Consider the following 11,758-nt stretch of genomic DNA (forward strand, 5'->3'; position numbering starts at 1 on the left):
CTCAACGAGCTCCTTTCAGCCAAGACCCCGCGAAATGCACACCTTTCTTGGTCTGACGTCGCCCTGGCCGCATTCGAGCGACTGAAGGCTTCTCTCGCGGACACGGCCCTTCTTGCCCACCCACTCAAGGACGCCCCTACAAACCTTCTCGTTGACGCTTCTAACGTTGCCGTTGGAGCCGTTCTCCAACAGAAGATTGATGGCGTATGGACCCCGTTGGCCTTCTTCTCTAAACCTCTACGACCTGCAGAGCAGAAATACAGCGCATTTGGCCGGGAGCTACTTGCGATCTACCTGGCCATTCGGCATTTCCGTTATTTCCTTGAAGGTCGACAATTTCACGTTCTCACTGATCATAAACCCCTTGAACACGCTATTCACGCCATTCACGCCAAGCGATCCACTCTAACGCCTCGAGAAGTCCGGCACCTGGCCTTCGTGTCAGAGTTCACTACCGATCTTCGCCACATCAGCGGTTCCGACAACTCCGTCGCCGACGCTTTATCCCGCGCTCCTACCTGTTCGGCCGTCACACTCCGCAAATCGTTTCGCCAATCAAATCGCCCAGCACCTTTGGACTTCAGCGCCATGGCCTCTGCCCAAATTCGCGATCCTGAACTCGAGAGGCTCCGTTCCTCGTCTACGTTTTTGCACATCCCTAACGCAGATGTTACCTTAGCCTGCGATGTCTCAACGGGTTCTCCTCGTTCTTTCGTCCCAGAAGCCTTCCGACACGAAGTTTTCAAAGCTCTTCATGCCACGTCCCACCCAGGAGTCCGAGATACACAACGTCTCGTGTGCGAACGATACGTCTGACCAAACATGCGCTCGCACGTTCGCCGTTGGACGCGTTCGTGCCTCGACTGCCAGCGCTCCAAGATTAGCCGTCACATCATTGCTCCAACTCGACCTTTTCCTCCTTCCGCGTCCCGTTTCGAGCACGTACACATGGACTTCGTCGGACCCCTGCCTCCATCTCGTGGGTTCCGCTTCCTGTTTACGTGCGTCGACCGTTTTACCCGTTGGCCCGAAGCTCACCCTATACCTGACGCCACAGCCGAAACCATATCACGCGCGTTCCTGTCTGTCTGGGTCTCACGTTTCGGAATCCCAGGCTCCATCACGACAGACAGAGGCCGTCAATTTGAGTAGAAGCTGTTTAACGACCTCCTGAAATTTCTTGGCATCAAGCGACACCGAACTAAGGCTTACCACCCCTCCAGCAATGGCTTAGTTGGGCGGCTGCACCGCCAGATCAAGGTTTCCTTTCGTGCTCAATCCGACCCCGCTCTCTGGGCTGATCACATGCCCCTCGTGTTACTTGGGCTGCGTACTGCTCTCGAGACGCTGGCTGCATAGGTAGGTCTGTCAATAAAAATGTTGTTCGTCAGTCTGTGCTGTGTGTTAAGTCGTCCTTTTGTTTGTTTCCAGGCACGGGGTTTTTGATCGCCTTTAACGTATGAAATACCGAACAGCCCAATTTTTAACCATTTTCTATAAAAGGCCACGTGCCGTGCGCGAGTACCATAAGCATCCATAAAACGACTGGGACGCTTTCCGTATATCCGCCGGATGTCGCGTGTCAGCCGTTTCAAAAATTTTCGTAGTCTTGACGGAATTCTCTGATGGAATGGACTGCTGCGAGAGAGGAAAAAATGCTCGATTGAACTGCAGAACATCGATTCTCGATCGATCTACACAATGTCTAAACGAAAACCAGTAAGAAACACATACCTTGTGGTAATCTTGAGTTAATACCCCAAGCCATTCCTCACTTCAATGTTGCGTGTGTGAGTAAATTAAATAGATTTAGACACCTCACCCCTTCTGTTTAACCGCGGCAGCAAGCACGGCTATCGGATTCGCCAAATCACAGAAGACAAGCTATAAGTATAGCAGATGTGCTGTCTGCGTCCACTTCCGCTTTGATGCCAGTGTATCAAGGAACACAAGGGGAAAGGTCCTTTTTAAGGCATAGGCATGCCACCCTCGTGTACATTGTCGGCGATTGATTTTCATGTGTGACACTTAAGTAATCACTGTGAATAAAACCTTTTCAGAAAAATCAAAGGAAATGAACAGTGCCATCCTAAGTGAGGTTTAGGTCCTTCACTTCTGGAGAGCGTTTGTTTTATTTTATTTTCCACTTTTTCTGTTCACTTCTTGAAATGCCGCACCCATCGTATATTTTGACAAGCCTTGGAAACAAAAGAACGAATGAAAGCAAGAGAAATTAAATTCTGTCATGACTGGGGTCGGAAAAAAGAAAGGAACAAATTTTATTTTTTTACTTTTTTATTTTGGTGGAGCTCCCATTAGACCCTTAGGCCCTAATGGTCCCATCAAACCGTTAAACGGTTAGTCTTATTGGAGATGTCCGAAAATACGATAGGCCTATTGGCCTAATGGTTCCATTAGGATTGGCTCTGATGGATTTTTCGATCGGGCTCTTGCATCCGTTGAGGAACAAACCAAATGGTTATACCAGATACCTCAAATAAATGAATCCGGAGACACGCGTAACGTACTGGCCACCCTGTTTCCCACTCACTTACGGAGACATTACCCTGTGGAAGAGAAAAAAAAATTCCATGGGCATCTACGTGTTGGACGAGCAGAAGAGTTCGATATTTACCGGACGGGTTCCCTGCAAGCTCTATAAGCATAAAGTCCATCTGCTCGAGGTTAGCGAGCATTTCTGTGGCATTAAAAAATTTAGCACTTTCATGGGACGAGGTGACTGTTTTTATTGCGAGAAGTACACGAGTGGCTATGGGACGAGAGATGCGTTGCAGCAGCACGAACGTCTGTGTCGAAACGTAAACGAAGTGATTCTCGAAATGCCAAAAGCGGGGGAGAGCGTCTCCTTCAACAAGATGCAGTACATGCATCCCTACCCCTATTTCGCGGTATTAGACACGGAGCGTTTTGGAAAAGGATGCACTCATTAAGGACGCCCTGAGTGTGCACAGGATGAGCAGGTACAGCATCGTTCTAGTGGGGAGTTGTGATGGGAAAATAATGGGCGTAGATGGCTATTTGGGACCCAACGCGATGAGAAAAATGCTTGCTCGCTGCTTGAAAATAAAACGTATTTACAACATCCTCTCGTTCCGCCAAGACAATTTTTTATATGTGAGCCAATCTGTTCAATTCGGCTTCACCGTCATTGTCATGAGCCAGCAGTGGCGCCGCTAGATGCTTATCAGGGATTTCCCTACACCCCCATCAGGGGGGGTGTACACCCTCCCTGCATTTTTGCAACACCCCCCCTGAAATTTCTCAGGTGACCCCCACCAACTTGGCCACCGTGTTCTAGCTGGTAGCGAGTCCGGTGCAGCGAATTACGTCATGTACTGTCAAACTTGGGCTGTAGGACCACAGCCATGCAGATGATCGTAGCATGCATTTCTCTAAAATCATTTGAAAGTGACTGTTTCATATGCGTCTATTGAGCGCGTGTACGAGCGAAAATGCGTGCGGGCACGCAAATTCAATGTGGATCATGAAGAACCATTTGCGCCCAACTCAATCAAGCGAGGCATTCTGCTTTTTTCGTCTAAGGTTTTCACCGTTGGTTGCTAGATATTCATTGAGCTTCGTGAGACAAGGTGCTAGTCTTTTTTCTTTGTCGGTCGTGTCATTATGCATCTTAATGTTGAAATGTCGTTCATAATGAATCTGTATTGTAATGTACTGTGTTCTAACATGTACAAATAAAACGGGAAAGCTGTGCAGATATGTCATCATTGTGCCACGATTGTTTCCGTGTCTAAGAAAAATTCTGTAAGCGGAACCTTCACGAAGCATACCCCCCCTTAAAAGCTCGGCACCCCCCCAGCAATGAATTTCTGGGGAAATCACTGATGCTTATAAGCGCGCGCCATACGTGCTGTTGTCAGTTCTTTCATCGTACGACGTTCATCATCACACGTCGTTCGTCTATTGGATCCTCGCTTTAGCTCATTCGGCCCTTCATCACCCAAACTGCTAGGTATATCTTTCCAGTCATTTATTCATTGTATGTATCATACCAGAGTGCTAGTAAACTGTCTGTGTGTTATCCAAATGCTGTATTCCTGAATCTTATTTTGAGTTTGGCAGATAGCCAGGGACATCAGGTCCATCACCAGCGTTAACACCTTTCTTCACCCCTTTTCCTTGGTCTATCTTGCCTCACATGGCGCAGTCGACAGTATACGGCAAGTGATTCTTCAGATTTTTCACTTCTGGTTGATACCGTATTAATTTTTTGCAAATACTTAGACTTTGAAGTCTTATGCTTTTGACGTAGTTCGAAAGGCTTGTTCGATTTAGGCTTAGCCTCGTCATTCGAACGCATTGCATTGCATTTTTCGAACAGTTCTATCCCGTCGTAACTTCTAGTTGACTTTTTTGTCACGCATTAATTGCGCCTTCAGTTTTTCGTTGCATTTGTGCATTTTTTTCAGTTGTTCGCAATTTCGAACGCGACGTTCGATGTTCGAGTTAGGTTCAGCTGGTAACACCTATATGGAGCAAGCATGGTGCAGTATTGTTTCTGTCTCTCGGTTTTCGTTGTGTCCTAACGACAGATATCGTCTTTTGAGCTTTTTCTTTCAGTCCAAAGGTGTTGAGACTTCTTTTGCGTCTAGCACAAGAGTTTGAAGAGTGCGTCTTACGTAATCTCACACTCCCAGAGAACGCCCCTATTAAAAAAAAAGAGGTATGTGGTCCAAAAAGATCCACTCGTATGTGATTATTGAAATGGGCCCAATTCATAGAAATCTTATCAAACCCCATTCAAGGGGTCTTATTGGGCCCTGGTACCTTACCTGTTTGATCTCATTTGTTGAGGTCTCATAAAATGCAATTAGGTGTACTCAATGTGGCCTAATGTGGTCTCACATTTCCCCACTTGGCGCCATTATTTAATATGAATTTATTTAATTATTTAATATATATATTGGCGTGGAGCCAATGTTGCCTTCTGCCGGAACCTACGTTCCAAGACCGAAGGCTACATCAGATCACGTTGAAGCAACTGATTCAACGTAAATTGCTGCACGAAGAAGCACAGAAAGTTGAAATATGCCAGCAAATTAACAAGTGACAATGAGCAGTAAATTGAAATATTTATTGTATGAGCGTGAGACAGTCTGACTGCAAACGAAGACACTGTCTATGCAAACTCGCCTTACAGCAACGAGGGAAGATGTAGAAAGAAGGTATTGCTAAAACAATGAAAGTCCCTCTGCTTCATTAATTTCTAATGCACACTAATACCCATAACAGGTATGATAACAGATGTATGCTACATATATTTAGTCTACATGCGGTAACAGTGACAACACTGTGAGAAAATGTGATATCACACAATTTAATGCAACGTCTGGTGATACATGCATGAGCGAAATGAGAAAAGTCACTTATCAGTCGCTCTTTCTCATTTGTCCGACAAAGTAAGTCCATGCAGTACAAGCGTGACGGTGACACGTCATAAAAGCAGTTAAGATAACTATAAATAAATATCGGGTCACTACTACATTTCTTGGTTCAGATTTGAGACTTGAGGATATTCAAAACCGTCCTACCCACGCCGCTTACCCTTTGTCGTAATAAAGCTCTTGTACGTATTCAGGAACAAAATGCATAACTGAGCACTTCACTACACAAATGCAAAGACATTCACATTTTTGTACTATCGGAGGAGATGAAAGACAGGAGGAAACAACTAATTTACCAAGGTGCGTCTCAGACGCCGACACGCCAACAGAAATTTCTAAGTTCAAAACAGATCCGCTTTTTCGCATATAACGACAAGAGCAATAGCTCTAGTTTCGGTTTGGAAGACAAGGAAAGCCCACGTCTCGCAGAGTAAAGTCAGAAACTATCATATCGCATAATCATTTTTTGCGACCTACTGAGGTAGGTGGAGTTGTACGCATAGCTTTGCACACTTTTGGATATTTATTTATTATTCAATTTATTTTAATTTATTTTGATATATTTATTTTATATTGAACCATATATGCACACATTTGTGCAACTAATTTCGGCATTGTTTGCTTTATATCAGCCCAGGTTAACTTCACAGCCAGGAATCTCGCCCAATTCAGCGTACTCGCTGGAACATCCCATTTCCAGCTCTGCTCTACCAAGGTACTATCCTGGTTTTCGAATGCAAGTTGGATGGTTCCAGAGTGGAAATTAAAACTGCAGTAGACCCAGCATGGAAATAGCCTTGGCCAGCCCAGACCTAGCCTGGGATCTCTTTTCCAGGCTGGTTCCACAGTTGGTCCATTTTTTTTATTACGGATATCAAAATGCGTGTGTGCGAAAACTCATTACACTTGTCTTGTGTGTCCCGTGTGGCCGTCAACGGCTATAGCCAGTGCAAACTGTCATTTTTTTTTACACGTACGCATCACGCTTTTCGAGCAGTCAACCTGTGCTTGTACGCGTGAAATGTGTTCTGTATAAAACTACCTCCAATGACATTGGCAGTCGGCTGCTACTTTGCTACCAATGTTCCACAGCACTTTTAAGCTGAAAAGTTAAAGCACCGGATGGAAAGCACATTTTTAAGAGAAATTTTCCTTGTGTGTTTTCTAGAGGTAGAACATCAGAGTTGAAAAAACAATTAGAGTGAGACACGAATGTCAGAAAGTGATAGTTAAACCAGTCGCCCCGTGAAAATTCTGCTAGCACTTACTACTTTTCTGGGGTCTGCTAAATATGGTTTTGAAGGTGCCTCACAGAACGTAATGTGATGCAATTGGCTTCTTTGAGGTGACTCTTCAATGGGGTTCAGACTTGTGGGGTTCACCTATGGCACTTCAATGATACCCTATAAGATGCACGGGGTAGGGAGAAATTGGATCTACTTGAGGTCACATACAAACCCCTTGCCTTGCCCTAATGGGTTGCATAAAACACCTTTCGGATCTTAGGTGGCCCACCAGAAACACATTAAACCTTATTCGATGATTTAATGGGATTCTAAAAGATTTTTTGATAGGGGCTGATCCTCGTCAAGCAGCAATTCTCATCATGGAAGACGACGAAAGGAGGAAACATGCATCTACGAGTGCTATTCCCACCAAAGACGACAACGAGGAATACCAAACATCGGAGGAATACGAATCATCCGAAGATGACATCAGGATGAACAAGTCTCATCAATAAACAAAACAAGTAAGAAGACACCTACCGCGAGTTCCTCTGCTCCGATCACCATCGATCACCATCGATCACCATTTTCAAACAGGTGGTTTCCACACCACAGAGGATAGTAACCACCCCCGACCTTAGTCAGACATTGAAGTTCTTTTATGGCCGGCCCAACGATGATTTTCGCGCATGGCTTTCATCAATTGAGGTGTTACGTATCCAGTACGGTTGGGACGATTATACCTCTTTTAGCCATTGCTTCGTGGTGCGGCCAAGGATTGGGACGATGGATCCGGAAGAAGTTGTGTCACATTGCAAGACTGGGTCAAATGTTTGAAAGATAAATTTGATTATGATCCAGATCTACCAGATTGGAATCGTGATTGTGAAGCTAGAGTCCAGAAAAGTGACGAATCTATCTCTGACTACATTCATGCAAAGATCAAAATACTCTGCAAGTGCCCTTATCAGCTCAGGGAACGTGACAAGATTCGTTACATCATCATGGGTCTACAGAGCGAGGCAACGAGGACCAGTCTCACTTCCTACTACATGTCTACTGGATGTGACTGTCTCACTCTGATCAAGCTGGCACGACAGATCGAACCTTCTCAGAAACACCGTGATCCAAACTGGCGTCAACAAGGAGCCAAGCCAAAGACTACACGAAGAAGGAACATCAACGTCAGCAAGGCTTTTCGTCCACATCACAGCCTAAGTATTTATCTCGGCAAAATGTTGAGAAACATTCTCCTACTTCCACCAAAACATCGGACAAATCAAGCCAAAAATAGACCCAAAGGACTACACCAAACATCAAGACAAAGACAAGAAACACAGCTACACTGCTTCAATAAGACACGACTTACCATCTAGACACCCTGTGAGACCCGTAATTGAGATTCTTGTAAACAACACACCAGTCGACGCTCTGGTTGACATGGGTGCAGACACCTCAATCTTAAGAAAACAGGAAGCAGAGCTTTGGGGTATTAACATAAAACCATGGAGTGACTCAGCAGTGATCGCCGTCGATATAACGAGTCCATGCCGTTCGGCGAAGCCGTCGTGGAAGTGAAGTTAGCGAACACAACTGTTTCTCTTCAAGTTGCTATCGTTACTAACATCATATATCCTTTCATACTTGGTAGCGACTGGCACACATCTGCCAAGCTTGGAATCACCGTTTGGCCTAATGGACACGTCTCCATCCAGTCACCTCTAAAGTCCCACCAGGAGAAGATCTTCAACAGCATGTTCCCAAAGAAAGACCTCCTCCAGGAACTTTCTCAAACGTCTTCATCACACGCTGAAGAATTTCAACCCATACAGGAACGGATCTTCTACAAAACGACGACATCCGAGGATCAACACACTTCGACAGACATCAAAACTCTTCGCATCCTTCACGCTTCCAACAACGTGCAAGTAAATAAGCCTCGACATCAACATGTTCATTACACAACGCAAATCTCCACCAAGGAACTGTCCTTTCCCACTTCTTCCTGGCACCAACATCGTGGCACCACAGGATGGCCCACACATCGTGGCATCCCAGGACAAGGTGAAGATACCATCTCGTCAAGCAACATCAGTCTCCACAAGAACAAGTTCGGCAAACAGTTTTCCGGCGAACAACAGTGTTTGTGAACGTGTTAGTGAATTCCGTAATGTTATCAACCTTCATACAACACAGCCATCACAGGTATGTGAAAATGTCATGTTGCATAACGACGAAAATGATGAGTCATCTGACCTCTTGCTTGTGAATACCGTACAAGCCAATGGCATCATTCCTTTGGATAGGGTTGTTGTACGAGAGACAGATGCAAAAACTAGTACAGCATGCTGAAATCTTGAACTACTTGGACAACCTCAGACATAAATGACACACAGCTTAAGAAACTCCATGACATCATTCTTAAGCACGCGAACGTGTTTCTAAGCAAAAGTATGACATCGGATTTTGTCCAAAGACCGAACATTGCATTGATCTCTCTGACAGCATTCCTGTTCGTATAAAGTCTTACCTGCTACTCATGGAATGACAGCATGGAAAAGTCATCACAAAAGAAATCGACAACTGGCTTAAGTTAGGCCTCATTGCGCCTCCCCAGCTTTCGTTGTTGATCAACCATTTCATCCGTCAACACCACGCAGACTTGTTGTTGACTACCGTAAGCTAAATGAGAAAACCGTCAAGAGTGTATAGTATGCCTCGAATTGATGATACTGTTGACAGAGTAGGGAAAGGCAAATACTTTTCCATTATGGACATAAAGAAAGGTTACCTAAACATCAAAATTACGGAATCTGACCAACATAAGACACCTCTGACGGTCTTTACGAATTCGTTCGAATGCCCTTTGGTCCAACTGATGCTCCCGCCACTTGGCAAGCAATAATGAATGAAGCATTTCATTCCCTCAAGTGGAAGGACGTTGTAATTGTCTATTTCGATGACATCTGTATCTACACTTCCACCATAGACGAACATTTCGATGTTCTTGACCAATCTATGTCCATACTGGAAAATTATGCTTTCAATAAGTGTCAGTTCATTCAGACCCATATAAAGTTTCTGGGTTACATTGTATCTCATGAAGGTAAACTGCCAGATCCGGAGAGGTCAGCTGCTGTTGACAAATACCCCGATACATTGAACACAATACAAGACGTAAAGAGATTTTTGGGCTTTGCTTCTTACTTTCGCAAATTCATCAAAGATTTTGCTGAAACTGCGCGACCTCTATCACTCCTCTTGCAAAACGAGCTACAGGTCAAAAGCAGTGGCAAAACGAACATTACGTCAGAGTGGACACCTACACACACTGAGGCTGTACGTAACCTCAAATCTGTCTTAAAATCACCACCTATTTTGGCTCATTTTGAAACAAACAAAGAAACTCATTATGTTGACGCTTCAGCGAAACATCTAGGAGCGTTCATCTCACAGAAACACGAAAAGGGTATGTTGTTGAGTATGCCAGCAGAGCAACCAACACAGAGGAAAAACTGCATTCAAACTTGCTCGAATGCATTGCTGTTCATTGGGCACTCACAGACAAATTTCGTATTTATGTGTACGGGTTGCCTATCGTCCATGTTTGGACAGACACCTACAGTGTCTCCTTTATGACCAATGCACAGCAAATCAATAGTAAATTTGCTTGCATGGTTCTCGATCTTCAAGAACTTCCTCTGAAGATACACCATCGTTCGGGAAAAACGCTGATGCTCTATCACGCATCCCACAACCTCTGGTTGCGTCACTAATTCTCACTGCCGAGAATTCTCATCACTCCAATCACCAACAGTCAGATCCGTCGTTATTAGATATTTTTGAAGTCCTCAAAAATCCTAATATTTCTTCTCGCAAAGCTGAGAACATGCGGGGAATACACTCATGTTGTCAAATGGCATACTCTGCCACAAAACCACTCAACAAAACGGACTGACAAAAACAAGGATTGCAGAATCTCATAGCAGTCATAGCAGAATCTCTTAGGAAAGAGATATTGCTTAAGTTCCATGATAAACGTGGTCACATGGACAAATTCAAGAACAAAAGCAGTATTCTGAGCAAATACTGGTGGTCGTCCATTAATAAGGACGTCAAAGAGTACGTCCAGGGTTGTAACATTTGTCAGCGCTTCAACAGACAAACATCGAAGCCCGTGGGATACTTAGATCCTCGACCAATTCCCACACAACCTTTCACCACAATATCCCTCGATCACATTGGTCCACTTCCGGAAACAGGAAATGGAAACAAGTACATCATTGTATGTGTTGACCACACTACACGCTTTGTAGTAACACAGGCTGTGAAATCAACAGCAGCGTCACATATCACACAGTTCATTAAGGAAAAGGTCAACACAACTTTTGGGATTCCTATGACAATTGTTTCTGACCAAGGTTCAGGTTTCATGAGTCAGAACATGGAAAAATTCCTAACCACAACAGGAATTGAACACACAACTTTTTGTCCTTATTTCCATCAGGCAAATGTCCTCGTGGAAAGCCATCTGTAGCCACCATAAAGAATATTCTAAAAAAACGGGACCAATACTTTGCAAACACCACTTCTTTCATAAACACTTAAGACAAGGTTCTACTAGATTTTCACCACATTTCCTTTTCTTTTGATTTGAACCTCGTGTTGAAAGCGAGATTCGATCAGGTTGGTGTAATCCTTGACGACATATCACGATTTCAGAGCATTGAAATCCTACATGACATACGTGCAGCAGCACGCGAAAACCTAGAAAAAGCTCTATCCTCTCAGAAGAGACGTTACGACTACGGTCGAAACCCATCTCAGTTCTCTGTGGATAACTTAGTTTGGATAGAATCCTTTTCAACTTCACCTTTTGATCCTAAGTACAAGGACAAGTTATTTCTACTCATGCCCATGATATTTGTACTGTTCAAAGTCTGGATGAAGGAATAACAAAGTTCACGTTTCACAAATGAAACTATTCAAGGATCAGAAATTGAGATCTTGATTGAGACGAGAATGTCTCTGTTGATCAAGACAGTTCTTCAGAATCCGAAGAAACACTTAGTCCACCTTACACGACAATGTATGGACGCGTCACCA

This window comes from Ornithodoros turicata, chromosome 6 (assembly GCF_037126465.1).
Source record: "Ornithodoros turicata isolate Travis chromosome 6, ASM3712646v1, whole genome shotgun sequence".
Taxonomy (NCBI): domain Eukaryota; kingdom Metazoa; phylum Arthropoda; class Arachnida; order Ixodida; family Argasidae; genus Ornithodoros; species Ornithodoros turicata.